The 21,942-nt window shown below is 37.2% G+C and overlaps 1 protein-coding gene across 10 annotated transcripts in view; it reads left to right on the forward strand.

Moving 5' to 3' along the window:
• The window catches only part of Plcz1 (phospholipase C zeta 1), a 560,968-nt gene that overhangs the window by 393,980 nt on the left and 145,046 nt on the right, over positions 1-21,942 (forward strand). For 9 of the 10 annotated variants that reach the window (XR_015452165.1, XR_015452166.1, XM_087213511.1 and 6 more), the window contains one exon: positions 10,234-10,389. The gene's annotated coding sequence lies outside the window, so the exon portion shown is untranslated. The remainder of the gene's footprint in view (positions 1-10,233; positions 10,390-21,942) is intronic. The other variant, XM_087213507.1, reaches the window with a different exon arrangement.

The following is a 21,942-nucleotide window of genomic DNA, read 5'->3' on the forward strand; positions in this document are numbered from 1 at the left end:
TTAGAAGATGGCTTGAGTGCAAAGTGTTCTGATTAATGATCATCTGCAAAGTTACAAGTGATAAAGCATGTGAGGATTCAGTGGATAGAGAGACAACCTTGTGGGATCATTGGAGTTATCTTTATTTTCAAGTTGCTGCAAAAATATCTTTTCAAAGATGGGCTAACACGTACCCTCCAAGAGATTAGAATTTGGGATAGGTACCCTTCTCTTGCCAAAGAGTTGTTGCCAAAAGCTGTTATATCCTTAGTCAGATAAAGGTCAGAATATGGGCATGGTATTTGAAAATTAGGCAGCTTTACAATGTCACAAGTTACCACTTTTATCTTTTGTTTTTAGCTTATAAACCAATAAAATTCAGGATTTCCTTTTATAAGCATAAGACCTTATATTCAGAATTCCAGGAATATCCCAGAAGTATTTGTAAAAGATAATGCTGGGAAAAATGATTTGCTTGTGCACTGTTTTGCTATTGTTATTTTGTTGGGCTTTGTTTTTGTAACTTCTCAGAAGAGTACAATAATTCTTCCACTGCTGTAGCTTTTTCCCCAGGACATCCATATGGGGAACATTTTAAATGAAATACAATCTTTGTTGACAGCGGCTCTCTCCCATTTCATTTCATTCTGAAGAATCTTTTTCTTCAAACCATTTCTTAAAATTTACATCTGGAAGAGGAAAATAGAAGATTCTAAATAAGTCTTTGAAATTAATTTTATAGTAAGTCTTCTTACTATATCCTGGGAATTGAGACTTAGCTGCAGATTTTCTTTAAGTGGGCACTTTGGATGCAGGGCAGGATTCTGTCCATGAGTAAGGGGAAAGAGTGTCCTGAAGACAACGGAATGCTAGCGATGGCAATGAGCACGCATTACACAACTCATGTTTTTAAAAATGAGCTCTGAATCAGAAGTCATAATCACTCAGTCACCTGCTGGGTTCATTTGCCCTTCAGAAATAAGGACATTTCAAACTGCAGAACATTTTAATAGAATAGCACCAGACAAGCTTGTTACTTAGAATTTTATTTGACAGGCTGGAGCTTGTTTCCAATATTCTCTTTTTTTCTTGAATTATATGAAACACTGTATTCTAGGGTAGATTGTGGAGGGGCAAATTGTAGATGATACAAAAATAAAATAATGATTTTGTTTGTCTGGTTCCTTACGAAGATTATCTGTCTGTGGCTGTGATTATCAGACCCCATGATAAAGCAATTAACTAGTCAGTTCATTTAAAAAGGTTATTCCAATGACAGGCTGGAAATATAAAATGCCACAAATAGATATGCTGTATGAGCACACAGTTTGGTAAGAGGAACTTGGTAGAGGTATTGTAGTGAAAATGGTAAAGTATCAAACCAATTATTATGTTTCTTTGGAAAGTCTTTGTAAGGACTTTCATTTAAATTGGCTTTCCAGTCTTATCTTCTAAGAGAATAACAGTACTGATTTAGTTATTAATAATTTTTATCTTTTTTGAAATTTTTGGACACATTTATTATTTCTGATAAGAGGGGTAGAGTTCACTGGCCTGCTGACTTTCAATCTATGTTCATGAATATCTAAAGTTATGCCAATTCATACCTGAAGTTCACAAAAAAGAAAAAAACCTGACCAAACTGGATGGGAAATGATGAGGACCACTCCTCTTTAATCTTTTCTTTCTCTGCTAGCAAAGAACCTGTGTCACAATGGGACTGAATAGTCTATCTTAGGGTACCCTGGGACCTCAAAGTGCCAGCCAGACTTGTTTCTCTCCTACATACTCCCAACATTCCTTCATCATTTTGAAGAATATCATAAAACCTAAGTTCTTATACCTTATTTCATAATTCTTACTGTATAACTCTGATAATTGTAGAAAATTGGAAACAATAACAAAAATCTTATACTTCTACTTCCAAACGTAAATGACATAACATTTCCACTTTTCTTCCCTCCCTCTTTTCTCCTTCCTATCTTTCCTTTCTGTCAGATGAAATCAACTTTAAATAGAGAGCAGTCCTGCACAGAATGCATTGAAGACTCATCATTTGGAAGCAGAATGAGTACTTGCCATTTTGGTCTATCAGTTCCATGGGTATGGGATACATACACACATCCACAGATGTTTGTCTTATATTTAGGGTGTAGCTTATGAACTATTTAGTAATGTCTATACAGAGTTGTTTTCTACAGCCTGATATATACTGTGTAGTATAGACATAGGGACTGTATTAAAGTGGCTGCTTTTATGAGACAGCATCTTATCTTGGCTTCAGCATAGGCTAAGCTCTTGGAGACCTTCTGGGAGGGGATAGAAGGAATGTTAATTTTTATTTTTTTCAGCTCCAGCCCGGCAAAGAGCTATACAAGGGAAAATGGGTTATTTATAAATAATGTAGTAGTAAAGTACAGGTTCTTGAGTCAGGCAGAGTTAGTTATGATGTCTCTCAAGCTTCCATGTCCTCATGTGTAAAACACAGATAATTATAATTTCTACCCTCCCAACTTTATGCTTTCTTCTTAGAGCAAGTTCTTCCAAAATAGGCAGGTGTGTTCACTTTGATAGAAGCTAGAATGTGGTAGATTGGGTTCTGGAACAAGTCTTATGCATTTCTGAACAATAAGTTTACCAGGGATGGTGTTCTGAATCAGGACAGAAAGCCAGGAGGCAGGAAAAGCTGATCTGCGATGCAGTCAAGGCATTAGCCTCAGGCTATCTGAAGGGGCTCTGAAGCTGGGTAGCTATTCAGAGGCCAGGAGCTCAGTGTTTGTGTCCCTGCCTTTAGCAGGTAGTGGATGTGGGCTGCTTCAGGGGAGAGGATGTGAACTTAGATCAGGTGGCTGCCCTTGACTGAGGATAGTTCCCTATGAGGGACACAGGTTTCAAGTGTCAGCAGCCAACACTCCTACATCTGAGGAAACAAATGCCTCCATGGAGAAGAAAACATCCTATCAGAACATCACATCATCCCACTCTCTACATACACCTTAAGCTGTTGGGATCCACTTGATTCTTCTTCTTCTTTTATTTTTGTACTGGGGATCAAACTCTGCACTTGTGAGGCAGGAGGCAGCACCACTGAGCTAAATACCTGGCCCCCACTTGCTTCTTAATGTAAGGTTACCTGGTTTAGAAACAGATTCTCTGGGATTCTGTTTTCCTTTTATTTGTTTTTTTCAACTTAAAGGAGAAAGGGTTTATTTTGGCTTATTGTTTTGAGAATGTCAGTCCATGGTAAGTTAGCTCTATTGCTTTTGGGCAGTGTTGAGGCAGATCAACATGGTGTTGGCATGTGGTAGAGCAAAGCTACTCATTTCACAGCAGCAAAGAGAGAAAAAGGGGCCAGAGTCCAAATATCCCTGGTAGACCCCACACCTGAAGGGATGGGCACACAAGTTCTCCAAGTGGGCCAATGGGAGTGATGGTAGACAGATCCATTTGTGTTGTACTTTAGTTCTGTGATTCTACATTTTATTTAATGGAAATGCATGGTCATTGCTTTCGGGCATATGCTGTATCCCCAGCATATGGTTCATATCCTCACAGAGATCTTCAAGTTGATGTCTCAGTTGTGCTCTCAAAAGACTGTATGACCAGCCTTTCAGCTCACTGGATCCCAGGCACAGGCCAACAGCTACAGCCCCCATTCTGTAAAATGTGGCCCTTAATCCAATGCAGTGTTAATGGGGATTCCCATGTCAATGGATCAGATAGTAGGGGACAACCTCTTGTGGGTAGGAAAGAAAGCCCCTACTAGAAGTATGTGTTGATCCTCATCAAGAAGGACTGCTCCTTCTCTGAGAGATAAAGGGGTCCAGTGAAATAAAATTGTCACCAAGTAGTTGATCTGGGTCTTCTTTAGAAATGGTGATATATCAGGGGCTGGCTCACAGGAGGGACAAGCCAGCTCCATTCATCTAAGAAGAGTTTTGGAGGGTGTAACTTTGCTGTGGGCAACTGGAGAAATGAGTGTCTCAGTCCGGAAGGGTATTCTGAATGCCCAGCTACAGCCTTCACGACACATAGAAAATAAATCTAGCTGTCTTAAGTGAGAGAAGAAGGAAAGAGGAATTTATAGGCAGAATTTCAAGATAGCTTGTGGAATCCAAACATGTGTTGGACATCTAAAAAAAGGCAGGAAACGGGCTGGCTCTAGGAACTTCAGATGAATAAGTATGGCTGGTAATTTGAGTCAGTTTCAGTAACTACCAAGTTGGCTTGAATTTCTCATTCTCAAATTTTAACTTCCTAAGATAAAAAAGTCTTTTGACCTAGCTTGGGCAGGGTGTTTTTCCTCAATCAGTGTATATTGTTAGTGAAGTAGAATCATGTTTCAGAGTTATGGCCTCAGTGAACCTGGCCTGTAGAGGGAGGCTGTACCCATACTGGGGGACTCATTGTGAATCTGTAGCCAGTTTAAAAGATATTTAGTCACTGCTCTTCTTCTTTTTCATTAAGACATTAAGTTTTAGGTTTTTCACAGTCATATTTTTTCAGAGAACTTCTTCCAAATTTTGATCATTTTAGTATCTAAAAATGGTTATTACATAACTTATAAAATGCTTATATCCTAGTCCTATATGAATTGCAGCTCAAGGAATATATTCTGTGTATAAAATTAAATTTTAATTGGATGTATTAGAACCATTTAAAGTCCTTTCTATTGTTAATGTTGAAAAATATATACCCTGAGGGGAAAATAAATTATGCTCTACCGCCTTTTAAGAAAACTTTGGTATTACTATATTTTTTAAAATGCCATAGGAAATATACTGCTACCAAAGTCTCTTTCAGTTTTTCTTTCAAACTCTTTCTGTGGCAGACTGAGTCCATTGATGATGTCATCGTATTAATCCTCTCTCTCTGAATCCGTATGAATAGTTCCCCATAATCATTCTCTGCCTATTTGTGCACCTGTGCAATCTCCCTCGCTGATTCTGGCCTTGGTTCTGTGATTTCTCTTTGGCCATGCAATTTGCTTTGACTAGTAGGAGTTTAGCAGTTGTGAAACAAAATGATCATACACTGGGTCTTGTCTTTTCTTGTCACTTTTGTGAACCAGCCACCATGAGAAACCCTGGGTTAGTTTATTGCCATACCTGCCCCAGCTGATAGCCAGCTTCAACTGTCAGTCACACGGGTAAGGAGATCTTAGATTAGCTAACCTCCACTGGGTTGTTGAATGAGATCTGCAGAACACACCCCAAACAGCAAACAAATTAAATGGCATTTGTTTTATATTACAAGTTTTGGCATAGTTTTCAAAAATTTTTTTTTACTTTTATTTTTTTGGTACCGGGGATTGAACTCTGGACCTTGCACTTGCAAGGCAGGTGCTGGAACCACTGAACTAAATCCCTGGCCCTTGTTTCCACTTTTTATTAGCACATTTAAAAAAAAAATTTTCATTTTATTTTGGCATTTTTATACATATGTACAACGTATTTTGATCATATTCATCGCTCTTACTACTCTTCCCTAAACCCCATTTTCACCTTTCCTGGATCCTCTTCCTCTCATCTGATAATGGTCTTTGGGATTTGTGTGCGTGTGTGTGTGTGTGTGTGTGTGTGTGTGTGTGTGTGTACTGCAGATCAAACCCAGGGGCATTCTACTTCAGCGCTACATCTCCAGCCCCTTTTCATTTTGTTTTACTTTATTTTATTTATTTACTTTTTTGAGATAGGAGCTTTCCAAGTTGCCTAGGTGAGACTTGAACTTGTTATCCTCCTGCCTAAACCTCCCAAAGTGCTGGGATCACAGGTGTGGGCCACCATGCCAGTTTGGGATGGTGAAACTATCTGGGAAAGTGATACTATCTGGATACTCTTTGTCTTTAACTTTGCATTTGCTCTTACTAATGAGAGTGAGTCTGCTTCACCGTCTAACACTTGACCATGGGACTTGCTTTAAGAGAGAAAACATGATCAGGAATGGATGATCCAGGTAGAAATCAGACTTGTGAACAATGGGAGGTGTGTTAGTTACTTTGTTCTCATTGCTGAGACGAAGTACCCGACACCCAAAGTGAGAAGGGAAAGGGTTTATTTGGCTTACAGTTCCTAAAGTTTTCAGTCCATAATCAGCTGGCTCCATGGCTGGGATGGCAAACAAGTATCACAGAGGAGAAACAACATGGTACGCACAAGGCAGAAACGGTAACAAGAGAGTTTAACAGCATCTTTCTGCCCTTTTATCTTATTAGGACTCCTGGGATTAATGCGGTCCCAAGCCAATCACTCATGTGGAGTGTTTTAGCAATCACAGGCCCTTAAAACCTTAGCATCACACATTCCAGATTTAACTACTTCTGAAAAGGAAAGTCCCATCTCATCTGCATGAGACTTAGTGGGGACATCTAAACACAAACCGTATCAGGAGGTTAGCGGATAAGCTGCAAGTAGAGGCTTGAAAATGCACTTGGGTATTTCACTTTCTCCCTTACTTCTATGACTGCAATGAGGAAGGCTAGCTTGCTAGAGGAGAGGCTCACTTCTGAATTGCTCCAATTCTGGCCAAGGCCATCCAAGATCAGATGACTTGCAGCTGACTGCCAAACTTGTGAGTGAGCCCAGCTAAGACCCAAACTTCCTCATTCCAAACTGATAACCCACAGACTTGTAAGCTAAATTAATATCTATTGCCTTAAACCATGAGTTTGGGGTAAATGGTTATGCAGTATTACAGTGACAATAAATTATAATGCAACTCTTTCCCCCAAAGGTTATGCATTCATAGAAGCTACTAAAACACTGTCATCCATTCAAATCTTTGTACAGGATTCTCTTGTCCCTCTTTCTCCATGTATGTTTCATCCTCCTTTTTCAGGGCCTTTGATGTCTCAGGTTTGAACTCTGTTGTTTGTTTCCAAAGGGTCCCTAGTATCACTTCCAATTTGATGAGCTTCATAAGAGCAAGATTCATACAGCCTTTCACTATTATGATGAAAGTAGGACTTATCAATAATTGGTGGATAAAGATCACATTTGTTGGGACTGGTGCAATCAATTAATAGCTGGATCACTGTAGCATTCCTAATAGAAAAATAAAATGGAATATTTCCCATTTTGATGTTTCATCATGAATTCTGTGTGAAGTTTTCCCCTACTTTATAGCCTGCTATACAAGCTTTGTAAGGCAGGGAAACAATCTATCAGGGACACAGAGTGACAGTTGGGTGTTTGATTTTTGAGATAAATTCAAATTCTGGGACCTGTTCATTCATTCCTACTTAATCTCCTAGCACTATCAATTGCTAACATCTGCCACCTTTCCATCATTTTCATTGGGGTGTGTCAGTCATGGCTCAAGTGATTCCCTCTGATTTTGTGTGGTCTGGAAATTTCTCTACCATGGTATCAGTCTCATCTTCATCAGTGCTGAGGCTACTTGGACCGAGTACAAGACTTACAGCAGTCACCAAATCCCCAGGGGAAGCAGTTAGCAAAATAGATAAATGAATTTGAACTAGTCTGGTCATGTCTGATCTTTATCTTTCCAAAAGTAATGCTAATTTATATATTAAAAAGTGATAACTATGGATTCAGAGTGGATAAAAAACTAATATTCAGTGTGCAACTTTGTGACCAAACTTTTTATATTTTCTTATTTTAGTAAATTCATATAATGCTGTATGTTATGATTTCTTCCGAGGTCAGTAATGGCAAACCATTTAGAGACCGTGTGCCCAAACTGCAACCCAGGACTCACTTATGTATTGCTGTCAACCCTGCAGATGTTTCAGTTTAGAAAAAACAACTCATACAACTCATAATGTCATCACGGAGAGGGCTCTAGGGGTGCTCACTGCAGCATACATGCCATAGGTTCACCATCATGCACCTAGGTCATCCATTCTGAAACTGTTTTTTCCTTTAAAATGCAGTTTCCACTTAGCATGATTTTTAGTGCTCTTTCGGTTTACCAGTGTTATTGTAAGAACTTATTAACTTACTACACAGTCACTCAAACAGATAAATGACTATTAACATGAGGAGCAACTCACTAATGGCAGGGATAACTTTTCCCTCAAGTTCAGAATTTAATATACTCATATGCTACATATTTATTTAATATACTTTTCTCTGTTAATATTGTTACCTCTGGAATAAAGTAAGTTCACTGTTTATGAAATTCTTAATTCTATAAGATATAAGTGATACATTGTGGAAGGCTGTTATAATTATTACTTACTTTGTGGAACAATATTCTATTACAGCTGCCTCAGTAGAACTTAAGATAAATTGGATCATTAACAGTACCAAAAGAAACCGTATGTTTAATGTAGAAGACCTATTGCAGTGATCTATAGATTTTTTTAAAGGTTCTTTTGTTGATTCTTGGCAACAATTACACTATATTTTAGTGAATGATGTTTAATTATCAGGATTATTTTGTACCTATACCTAGTATAATTTTCAATATTTAAGGTGATTTGAATAGTAATATGTCTAAATAATGAGATGAGTATTAACTGCCATATGGTAACTTTTTCCTGACAGTTACCCTGCATTATCCCAGCAGTCTTTTCTATTAGGGCTCACCTTCATTTCTCAGGGGCTACTTAAGCCTCTTCTCTTACTAGAGTTCCGGGGGTTGAGTAAATAAACACTTAAATATACCAAGGGAGTAGCTTTTAAAGAAATCCTTTGTAATTCAAATAATCACCCCCTAATGTTTTATAAGAGATTTTGAGGGAAGCTTGCTGTTACACTGTACACTTTCCTATGGGGGTAAGAATATTTCCCCAGAACACGTGATAATGACAACACACATTTTAAAGTACATTACATAATTTGAAGTAAAGGGTATGTAAAAGGAAAAATAATAAAGCCCAAAGAACCAAGAACAGGAAGTTCAGTAATATTGAAGGAGTTCTAGAGAGAATTGATATCTAAAATCTCCCATGGCATGTCTGACAAGAGGAAAGACAAGTCTATGGAGAAAGAAGAAAGCTAAATTGACGTAAATAAGAAAAAAGGACAAGGAGTTTCCTAAGTAGGGTGAATTAAATATTAAAAAGTAAAACAAATCAAGAGAGTGGGATTTTGCAAAGTATCTTGTATGTGTGTCTTTACTTCTGCTTGCTTTTTAAATTTTATTTTTATTTTTTTGCATACCAGGAATCGAACTCAGGACCTTGTGCTTGTGAGGCAGGCAGCAGAACCACTGAGCTAAATCCCCAGCCCTGCTTACTGTTAAAAAAACAATAATTTCTCCTCTCCATGAAGGACCATCTTACATGGTCACATTAAATGTCAAGTGTTGCAACAAGTGACGATGGCCTTTCATTGCTCTCCTTGCCTATTTATGTGGTGCATATAGAAAGAAGGCTCTGATTAGAAGTCATTGACAGAGAAGCTCAACGTGGCTTACTTTGAACAATCATAAAAAGTTGAAGGCCTTTGGTATGCATTAAATTAAAACTGTTAATAGTTTTCAAGCAGAGAAACATAACATTCTCTACAACTTAAAAAATATATCTAACCATAAGTTTAAGTGTGTCATGCACTCAAATCTTGAGCAATCAGATCAAACTATTTAATACTCACTTTTGTATTTAAGACCATTGGATCAGGTTCTTGGAGGATCAAATGTCTTGTCTCATTCTTTGGAGACTCCATGTCTCTCATGTTACTTAGGAAGAACCATTGATTTTACCAACATCTTGCAACAGAAAGGGTCTTAGATTCTATTTTGCTTTACCTAAGTTAGTGGCAGAGCCACTGCTAAATCTAGGTCTCCAACTCGCAACTCTTGTCCTCTTTCTGTGGAGTATTGTTCCATGTCCAAGGGTACTTACTATTAATACAACCCTCTTCCAATGGAGACATAGGCTGCCATTTATTATTATTTTATCAATAGACACAAGATTTGAGCCCTTCTGGCTCTGCTTTTTACTAGCTGTATAAATTTAATCAAGTCACTAAATTTCTCTGGATCTCACATTTTCAGGATATTACTCTCTAGTGCCTCTTCAAACACTAAGACTGATTTTTTGTTGGGCTTTTCTCTACTTAACATGTTACATTTAACATCAGAGAAGGATTTACTGATCAACATCCTATCAGTGTGTGATGAAGAAATTAGTCAATAGCTCACAAAACTGGTTTCAGTCTCAAATACCAAAAAGATACATACTATTTTATTTTTTTGGGCAAAAACATGGAACTTTTATGGATGTCTAAAATTTTTATGGTCAGTTACAGAAACATCCTCCTGACTAGCTTTCTTTCTCCTCCCCAGTAGCATTGTGTTCCTTCCCCTGCCTGAGTGTCACAAGGCCCCACTTGCCCTCTCCACGTGGCAAGAATGGAAGAGAGCAGACTTGGGCTGAACTTACTATAGAAGAAGAAATCTACCAATCCAAAAGTATTAAGGAATTGGCTGGAGCTGATGCTGGTGGGTATGATCTTTCTTTCTTATTCTGTGCCATCTTTTTATTTTTTTCTTTAACACTGAGGCCTCATGCATGCTAAGCAAGCACTCTTCCACTAGGCTACATCCCCATTCCCTTTTAAAATTTTGTTTTGAGACAGCCTCTGCTTCAGCCTCCTAAATAGCTGGGATTATATGTGTGCACCGCCTTGCCTATTTGTATTTCATTTCTCAGCGGCTACTTAAGCCACTTTTCTTACGAGAGGTCTGGGGGTTGAGTAAATAAACACTTAAATACACCAAGGGAGTAGCTTTTACATCTAATCTGTCTATCTAATTTGTATTTGTGATAGAGTCCTATTTCCAACTCACAGTATTTCCCCCACTATAACAGATGCAGGTTTTTCCAGAGAAGGAAAAGTCACGATGCTTGTCCTTGAGGATTATATGAGGTTGTGATACTGCACAAAAAGTGCTTTTTAAGATGGTGTATATATCTAAAAAAATGTATGTGGAACATTCAAAATGTGGTGAATGTGGGAATCTCCATGTAAGCCATCGAGTTCTGTTATTTAATGAGGGCAAGGGCAGGGAGAATGGGTGACTTTTTAGAGAAAGGTAATATTGAAAAAAGGATTTGGGAGGTAGGCAAGTACCATCAAAGCATTTGGAGTCTAGTGAGCATCTCCATTTTTAGAGATAAAGAACCAGGTCTAGGGATATAAATTAAATAATCTACCCAAAGTCACATAATTGGTAACTAGGAGCAGATGAAGAACTTAAATTCATGTCCATATATTTTCATAAGACATTCTTTTTCTATGCTTTATCCAAGTCCCTTGGTGCCAGCTGTATTTTGCATATCGGAGTTTAGAAGGCAATAGAGTGCAAATATCAAGTATTATATAAACAGACTCAGCAAGGTCTGAGTTCCCTGTAATCAAACAGATTCATATTTTGGCAGAGAAACATGAATATTCACCTACAGTGGAATTAATGAAGACTATAAATAGCCTCCTACTAGTTCAGATCAGGTTTGTAGCCAAATGATTCAGGCCAATTCAGTTTTTTTGCCAAAAAACTTTCGGGTTTAAGATTTTGGGGATTTCCGGATTTAGGTTTAAGAATAGTGCACTGAATTGTCTGCCTGCTCATCTATTTGGTGAGTTTTGAGTGGGCTGTGGAGCAGAAACAGAGGTTTCTGGCCAAGGATGCTGCATCTCTCTGAGACCCTGCAGTCCTACCTGGACTGTCTGTTTGGGCAGGGGCACCAGGCCTGCAGCTGCTGCTCAGGCTGATGAAATCAGAGCTATGCGCTGCTCCACCTGAGGGTGCCTCCCCTAGGTGTCCTCTTCCTGTGCCTTTAACCTACTTTGTGCCAAGAGTTTACAGAAGGAACTTTTCAATGATAGCACATTTTCTTTTGGGAGGTCAGTGAAAAATACAGGCCTTGTTCTATAGAAATCCACATTGCAGCAAAATTCAGTGAAGTATAACTAATTTGAAAAATGATGGATAGCTACAGTTAATAAGCTAAAGCTGTGTTATGCTAAGGTTATTTGAAAATAGAGGGAGATTAGAAGTGGAAGTGAGAATGTTTTCCCCCACCCAGAGTCCAAACTTCTGAGACAGGGATAAGTTATTGTGTACTTGGAATTATTTAAAAATTAATGTATAAGAGTTTTTTTCATACAGTATTTGAAATATAACTAGAAGGTGGTCTGTTTTTGTTCTTGTCTATAGGTCTTAGGGTTCTACATACTAATACAGTGTAAGCACTAATATTTTAAATTGCCACTGAATACAAACTTAGTGCTCTGAAGATATTAAGAATTCATGCCATCGTAGTAGCCTGAAATACAGAGGCACATTATACTGTGCCCAAAATAAATTGGAACTTGGTGCTTACATGCATTAATCACTTCCTCTGGGCACAACAGCAGAACACTAACTGGGTATGAATAACAGATACAAAAGTTTTAGATTAATTTTTAGCTCTTTAGTCACTGTATGAACAGAAAATGTGGTTAAATTAAGATTCTGATTCTGTTTTGCCAAATATTTCTTTAGCTTTAGCTAAATAACTACTATAATAAACATAAAGTGGAGGGATTTCTGCAGCACCCTATTGTTGTTGCCTTTCTCTATTGTCAAATTCACATTAATCAACTTAGGTGAAAATGATTGATAAGCAAAACCCCAACAAAGAACAAAGGATAAATTATAATGATAAGGGAGAATAAATTCATGTAAATAAGAATCACTAAAGGCATAAATGACAATGGAAATAGATATATAAAGTTTTAAAATAAAATGAAGGCTTTCCAAAAAATTGAAAGGTATTCTTGCTAAGAGTTTGTGTTATCTTTGGTCTGGATAAAAACCAGGTTTTAAAATTTAGGTTATAAAATTTAAAGCATATTTGAAACTTAATTTAATTTTTATGTGTTTAAGAGTATTAGATTAATTTTGTCTAATAAACATAAATAGATTCAAGTCTAAGACCTAAAATACCTTAATATTCTATAATTACCCATAGTAGCTTCATCATCTGTTTCAATTTCTTTGTAGAATGAAGTAAAGGGGATGAATACAAATACATGAATAAAAATAAAATTACCAAATCAGTTTTTGTGATGGGGAAATAATATATCCATGCTCATTTTGCACTTAGAGAAATAATGTTCAGCAGTCAGTTATTATTTTCCCATTATTTTTTTCCACTAAAGAAAAGTTTGATTATTTAGAAAAGTGCAAAGTATGCTTTCATAAAAATTGTATTTTACTTCTTGCTACTAAGATATGTATTTGCAAATTCTCCTAAAATACTCTTTTTGGCTGTGACTTCATTCTTCATGAAGATTGTTTCTGTTAAAATAAAATCAGCAAGAGATAAATTTTCAGTCATACATGAATAAGTGACTATCATCTGTACTTTGCATTAAAATTAGAGCTGAGAGCTAGCTAGGAATTGTTCATAATTAGGCAATGCTTCTGCTTTTTCAGACACACTTTTCTCTGAAGGAACATGAGACAATATTCTCTTTTCTGTTTTTTTTTTTTTTTTGGTACTTGGGATCGAACTTGGGACCTTGTGCTTGCGAGGCAGGTGGTAGAACCACTGAGCTAAATCCCCAGCCCTGAGACAATATTCCCTATGTTTTAATATCATGTCTGTAGCTATGGTTTGTATGTGACTAAATATGAAATAATTTTTTCTTAATCATTTTTGTTTGGTGTTGTTTTAGGTTTGGGGCTACATGTCATGACTATCAGGATATATATCAAATTCCACAAAGTCAATTAAGCATTTATATTTCTTAATCCAATCACTAAAGGAAAATAACAAAGAATGTAATACATGATAGTTTTTGGCAAACACACTATACCTTCTTTTTTTTGGTACTGGGAATTGAATTCAGGACTTCACGTGCACTATACCTTCTTGAAGGGTGATAAAAATTTATTTTACTAGTCATCAGTGGATGTGTCAGTCAGTGATTACTAGAGAAATAGATATAATACAAGATTGGCTTACAATGGCTGCCCACAGAGTTGGGTGTGGAAGAGTAAAAATGGGCTGTCTGTGTGCTGGGGATCTGAAGGATGCAGTCAAAGCCCTGGAGCTCCCTGTAGTGTCCTGTGCAAGTCTGTATCAGGAGGCCAAAGGGTCTGCAATGGAAGCAGGAGAGTCCATGCTGGAAGCTAAGAGATGACGTCCAAGGTGAAAGTGAAGACTGGAGCTCCTCCAAAGAAGACAGAAGTGAGCCTTCCTTTTTCATTTCCCTTCTATAGCATTCTGGTGACAATCCTCCCTAGGATGGGGCTTCTGCACTCAGAACTATGCTGAGCCAATTTAGTTGGACGTTACTTACTCAAATTGACATAATCAATCAACTATCACAGCAAATGAAACAATATTACAGATTTTTCTGTGAGATAATATACTATGCAGCTTGGGAAAATTGCTGTAGAAACTGCCAATAAAGAACAATAAGTAAATGATTGTTTAAATAAAGTTATAAATAGAGGACATTTCATAAATTTTCAGTACGTTCATTGAGTGTCAAGTCCTACTTGAAAAAAAGGCCATATCCACTGAGACTTAAACTGTGCGATAACCAGTAGGAGGAATATAACCAAGGATACAAGAATAGAACACCAGGCCATTCCACAGCTCTCAGCCCAGAGGAAGGGGCTTCTGGGCTGCCATTCTACTGCTCCCAGCCCAGACGTAAGGGCTTCTGGGCCACCATTACACTGTGCCCAGCCCAGAGGAAGGGGCTACCAGGACACCTTTCCACCACTCCCAGCACAGAGTAGGTGAGCCGTGCAAGTGCCAATGGTGTGCCCCCCATCAAAATGAGAAGACATGTAAACAAGTCTCAAACCAGACTTCCAGATCACCTATAGCAGCCCTAAAGGGAAATGAGATGGAACACTCTGATACTCAACCACCTGAACTCCTTGAACTGACAAGAAAAAAGAATCTGGAAAAAATGAAATCAGAAATAATTTCTCAGATAACAGAAGAGATTGTGCTCATAGTGCAAGACATGATTAAAAAATCTAGAGAAGAGCTGAGGAACATGATGGAATCCCAACATAGGAAACAATTGGAATCCATAAAACAGATACAAACAGATTTCCAGAAGATTAAAAACTCCATTGAAAGGCTACACAGCAGAATGAGCTAATATGAGGACAGAATTTCAGATATAGAAGATAAGATTGCAGTTAGTGACCAGGAAAAGAAAAATTGCTTCAAAATTATAAGGGACCATGAGAAATTAATCCAGCAGCTGCTAGATGATGCAAAGAAGAATAACATAAGACTGATTGGAGTCAATGAAGAAAGAGGAGAGAGTGCAGATGACATAAAAAAACTGTTGACAGAAGTAATGGCAGAAAACTTCCCAAGGAGGGGAAAAGAACTGGACATATAGATAAGTGGGACATATAGGACTCCAAATAGCCTTGATCAAAAAAAATCTACACATAGGCATACAATTAAGATTCCAGAAACCCAACAGAAGAAAAAAGTTCTACACGCAGTGAGAGGAAAGAAACAAATCACATACAAAGGAAAGCCCATCAGAATCACAGCAGACTTCTCAATGCAAACCCTCAAGGCAAGAAGAGCTTGGAGTGACATATTCCAAACCCTAAAGGAAAACAGCCTCCAACCCAGATTGATGTACCCTGCAAAATTATCTTTCAAAATTGATGGTGAAATAAGATACTTTTGTGACAAAGAGCACCTGAGGAACTTCATGAATACCAAAGCAGCACTCTAAAACATTTTAGACAACATCTTAGGAACAGACAATGAGGATGACAATGCCAAAAAGCACAGCAGAATGAATCCATTGGGTGCAACAAGAAATCAAAGGTAAAGGGGGAAAATCCAACAAAAAGAAAAAGTCATGACAATGATAAGTCAATACAAGTCAGTTGTAACCATCAATGTAAATGGTCTCAATTCACCAATCAAAAGAAATAGACTGGCAGAATGGGTCAAGAAGCAAAATCCAACAATATGCAGCATACAAGAGACACACTTAATTCAAAAAGAAACTCATAGATTAAAAGTTAAAGGGTGGAAAACAATACTCCATGTGACAGGAACACAAAGAAAAGCAGGAGTAGCTATCCTCTTTGCAGATCAAGTAGATTTCAAACCAACACTCATTAAGAGATACAAAGAAGGACACTACATCCTTGTAAAGGGAAGAATCCAAGAGGAAGAGATGATAATCATAAATATCTATGCACCAAACACTAGTGCACCCAACTATATAAAACAAATACTAACGGACATGAAAAGGCATATATGCACTAATACAATTGTAGTGGGGGGCCTCAATACCCCATTGACACAAATAGATAGATCAACTAGACAAAAAATAAATAATGAAATACTAGAACTCAATCAAACTCTTGAACAAATGATCTTAACAGATGTTTACAGAATGTTCCACCCCACAAAATCAGAATACACATTCTTTTCAGCTGCACATGGCTCATTCCCCAAAATAGACCACATACTCACTCACTGAACATGTTTGAGTAAGTGCAAAGGATTTGAAGTTATCCCCTATATATTATCAGACCATAGTGCAGTGAAATTGGAGATCAATAGTAAAAGAAACTGCAAAAATTACATAAACACATGGAAATTGAACTTCTGAATAATAATGGGTCACAGAGGAAATAAAAGAAGAAATCATATAGTTCCTACAATTAAATGACAATAACAATACAATTTGTTGGAATCTATGGGACACAATGAAAGCAGTCTTACGAGGGAAATTCATAGCAGTGAATACACATATTAGGAAAACAGAGCAAGCCCAATTAAACAACCTGATGCTGAACCTCAAGCTTCTAGAAAAAGAAGAGGACAAACCCAAAGCTCATACAAGGGAAGAAATTATAAAGATCAGAGCAGAAATCAATTCAGTGGAGACTAAGAGAACAATAGAAAAAATTAATGAAGCCAAGAGTTGGTTCTTTGAAAGAATCAACAAAATTGACAAACCCTTAGCCAACCTTATCAGAAAAAGGAAAGAAAAGACCGAAATCCATGCAATTAGGAATGAAAAGGGTGAAATTACAATGGACCCAGGAGAAATCCAGAGGATCATCAATACCTACTTTGAGAAAATATACGCCAATAAGATAGAAAACACAGAAGAAATGGACAGATTCCTAGATACATATGAATTACCAAAGTTGAATGAAGAAGACGTAAAAATTCTAAACAACCCAATATCAACCAATGAAATTGAAAACGTAATTAAAAATTTACCAACTAAGACAATTCCAGGTCCTGATGGCTTCACTGCTGAATTCTATAAGATATTTAGAAAGGAACTACTGCCACTACTGTTTAAATTCTTCAATGAAATTGAAAGGGAAGCAATACTCCCAAATTCATTCCTGGAAGCAAACAGCAGCTTGATCCCCAAAGCAGAGAAAGAGCCAATTGAAAAAGAAAACTATAGGCAATCTCACTAATGAACATAGATGCAAAAATCCTTACTAAGATACTGGCAAATAAAATGGAGAAGATCATCAAGAATATCATACACCCTGACCAAGTGGGATTCATCCCAGGGATGCAGGGATGGTTCAACATACGCAAATCAATCAATATAATACACTATATCAATAGAGCCAAGGACAAAAACCATATGATTATCTCCATAGATGCAGAAAAAGCATTTGACAAAATCCAACATGCATTTATGATAAAAACGCTACAAAAAATTGAAATAGATGGTCTCTACTTCAAACTGATAGAAGCCATCTATGAAAAACTAACAGCCAATATCATACTAAATGGTCAAAAACTGAAATCCTTCACACTAAAATCAGGAACAAGACAAGGATGTCCACTATCACCACTCTTGTTCAATATAGTTCTGGAAACATTAGCCACAGCAATTAGACAAGAGAAAGAAAGAAAAGGAATAAAGATAGGTAATGAAGAAGTCAAATTGTCATTATTTTCAGATGACATGATACTCTATATAGAACCAAGAACTCCACCAAAAGTCTTCTAGACTTAATAATCAAATTCAGTCAAGTAGCTGGTTACAAGGTCAACACACAAAAATCAATAGCTTTCCTCTACACCAATGACAGACTCACTGAGAGAGAAATAGGGCAAATAATTCCTTTCACAATAGCACCCAAAAAACTGAAATACCTAGGAATTATCCTAACAAAAGAAATCAAAGACCTCTTCTCTGAAAACTATGGCACTCTGAAAAGAGAGCTTGAAGATGATATCAGAAAATGGACAGACATCCCCTGGTCCTGGGTAGGAAGGATCAATATAGTGAAAATGGCCATATTTCCAAAACTGCTATATAGATTCAATGCAATCCCAATTGAAATCCCCGCAGCATACTTCACGCACCTTGAGAAAACAATCCAAAAATTCATTTGGAGCAAGAAGAGACCCAGAATAGCAAAAGCAATTCTAGATAACAGAGACATGGCAGGGGGTAGCACAATCCCCGTCTTGAAACTATACTACAAAGCTACTGTAATAAAAACAGCATGGTACTGGCAAAGAAACAGACCTGAGGACCAGTGGAACAGATTAGATGTCGAAACAACTCCAGACACAGTCATCTCATCTTCGTTAAAGGAGCCAAGCACCTTCACTGGAGGAAAGATAGCCTCTTTCATATATGTTGGTGGAAAAATTGTGTTTCAACTTGCCAAAGATTAAAACTAGACCTTTATCTCTCACCATGTATTAAACTAAAATTGAAATGGATTGAAGATCTGTTAAAATAGAAACATTGAATCGTCTGAAACAGAGGTTAGGTAGAACTCTTGAAGACACTGGTATAGAAAAAGATTTTATGAACAAAACCTCAGTTGTCCATGAACTAGCACAGACAATCAAGAAGTGGGATCTCTTCTTATTAAAAAGCTTCTGCACAGCAAGGGAAACCACCAGCAGTGTGAAGAGACAACCCACAATGTGGGAAAAAAATCTTCACCTGCTGTTCCTCAGACAAAGGTCTACTATCTTGAATCTATAAAGAACTTTAAAAAATCAGACCTCCCAAATTTAAAGACCCAATCCAAAAATGGGCATCTGAAATGAACAGACATTTCTTAGACAAGTAGAAACAGCAAATAAACATGAAAAATTGTTCAACATCACTGGTCATTGGAGAGATGCAAATGAAAACAACACTGAGATTCCACCTCACTCCAGAAAGAATGGCTGCTATCATGAAATCAACCAATAACAAATGCTGGGGAAAGAAGAACACTGCTCCACTGCTGGTGGGAGTGTAGATTGGTGCAACCACTGTGGAAATCAGTATGGAGATCCTGCAAAGAACTACGACTGGACCCAGCTATTCCCCTGCTGGGTATCTTCTCCAAAGAATTAAAAAATCACACCACAGTGACATACGTGTACCCATGTTCATAGCAGCACAATTTGTAATAGCTAAAACTTGGAAGCAGCCCAATTACCCATCAACTGGAGACTGGATAAAGAAAATGTGGCTTTTAAATAAAATGGAGTACTACTCAGCCATAAAAAATGAGAAATTAGAGACATTTATAGCTACATAGATGCACATTGAATGATACTCTTAAGTGAAATAAATAGGACACACATGTAAATACCGAATAGTTTCTCCAGTGTGAGAAACTGAAAGTGTAAATAAGGACTAAAAGGTATAGTAGATAATGTGAAATAGGAAGAAAAGGGGCAAAGGGGAAGGGGAAGTTTGAGGGGTAGGGGAAAGGAAAGAAGGGAATGGAATTAATATGAGAAAATGGAAAAATGGAAACAAAGTCTTTGTAAATAGGGAGGGATGGAGGGGTTGAAGGGAGGGCAGGGGAAGGGGGAAAAATAAGAAACAATAGAGATTATGTAAAGGTGCAAATTTCCAATGATAAATGTCATTATATTGTATGCCTAGATTGTAGCAATAAAATAAAATCTAAAAAAGGAATAGATCACCATTTTACAGAGGGAAGACTGTATAAATTCAACTTATTTAAATGATACAAAATATGACACTATATCACATTTTTATGAAAACTAAATCATTTCTATGGAAATTAATGCAAACAAGGCTCATAAAGGATAAGACAAAGCATCCTCAAATTTGGAACAGAATAGACAAAATATATGATTGTAATTGGAGCATTGTCCTTCTAGTCTGAAGGGTTTAGTTGTGAGAATGGAATTTGGGTGCGAGTTATTCTGACCTCAGCGCATAGGCTTCAGACAGACTCACTTCTATAAACAAGCCAACTGAGGGGTTAGCTCTTCACAGCCTGCTTTGTGCATAATCAATATTCCAGTCCTCTGAAATCCTTCTCTTTTTTTCTAGAAGCTTGAGATTCAGCATCAGGTCTTTTATTTGAGCTCTCTCTGTTTTCCTAATATGAGCATTCACTGCTATGCATTTCCCTCCTAAGACTGCTTTCATTGTGTCCCATAGATTCCTATATGTTGGGCTGGGGATTTAGCTCAGTGGTTCCACTGCCTGCCTTGCCAGCTCAAGGACCTGAGTTCAATCCCTGGTACCACAAAAAAAAAAAAAAAAAAGATTCCTATATGTTGTACTGACATTGTCATTTAATTCTAGAAATTATCTGATTTCTTCTTTAATTTCCTCTGTGACCCATTCGTTATTCAGAAGTGTGTTGTTTAATTTCCATGTGTTTATGAAATTCTTGTGGTTTCTAGTGCTGTTGATCTCCAATTTCATTGCAGTATGGTCTGACAATATACAGGGGATAAATTCAGTTCCTTTGTACTTACTTAAATATGTTCTATGAGCGAGTATATGGTCTATTTTGGAGAATGACCCATGTGCAGCCAAAAAGAGTGTATATTTTGATTTTGTGGGGTGGAACACTCTGTAAACATCTGTTAAGTTCATTTGTTCAAGAGGCTTTTTTTGAGTTCTAGTATTTCGTTGTTTATTTTTTGTATAGTTGATCTATTTGTGACTGTCGGGTATTGAGGCCCCCTACTACTATTGTATTAGTGCTTATTTGATTTTTCATGTCCATTAGTACTTTTTTTAATATAGTTGGGTGCACTAGTATTTGGTGCATATGTATTTATGATTGTCATCTCTTTCTCTTGGATTTTTCCTTTTACAAGGATGTAGTGTCCTTCTTTGTCTCTCTTAATTAGTGTTGGCTTGAAATCCATTTGATCTGCAAAGAGGATAGCTACTCCTGTTTTTCTTCAGGTTCCTATCGCATGGAGTATTGTTTTCCACCATTTAACTTTCAGTGTGAGTTTCTTTTTGAATAAAGTGTATTTCTTGTATGCAGCATATTGTTGGATCTTGCTTCTTGACCCATTCTGCCAGTCTGTTTCTTTTGATTGGTGAATTGACACCATTAACATTGATGGTTAATAACTGATATGTATTGACTTATCTTTGTCAGGACTTTTTCTTTTTGCTGGATTCTCCCCCTTTACATTTAATTTCTTGTCATGCCTGATGGATTCATTCTGCTGGGCTTTCTGGGGTTGTGATCTTCATTGTCTTTTTCTAGGATATTGTCTAAATGTTTTTGGAGTGCTGGTTTGACATTCATGAAGTTCCTCAGGTGCTCTTTGTCATGAAAGTATCTTATTTCTCCATCGATTTTGAAAGATAGTTTTGCAGGGTGCATCAATCTGGGTTGGAGGTTGTTTTCTTTTGGGGCTTGAAATACTTCACTCCAGGCTCTTTTTGCCTTGAGGGTTTGTGTTTACAAGTCTGCTGTGATTCTGATGGAGTTTCCCTTGTATGTAATTTTTTTCTTTTTTCTAACTGCTTGTAGAATTTCATTCTTCTGCTGGGTTTCTGGAATCTTAACAATTACGTATCTATGTGTAGATTTTTTTTGATCAAGGCTATTTGGAGTCCTATATGCCTCACTTATCTGTATGTCAAGTTCTTTTCCCCTGCTTGGAAAGTTTTCTGCCCTTCTGTGAACAGTTTTTTTTTTTTTTTTAATGTCATTAGCACTCTCTCCTTTTCTTCATTGACTCCAACCAGTTTTATGTTATTCTTCTTTGCA

The sequence above is a fragment of the Heterocephalus glaber genome, unplaced genomic scaffold (genome assembly GCF_053883595.1).
Source record: "Heterocephalus glaber isolate CG9 unplaced genomic scaffold, H.glaber_assembly_v1.0 deba00001444, whole genome shotgun sequence".
In the NCBI taxonomy this organism is placed as follows: Eukaryota; Metazoa; Chordata; class Mammalia; order Rodentia; family Bathyergidae; genus Heterocephalus; species Heterocephalus glaber.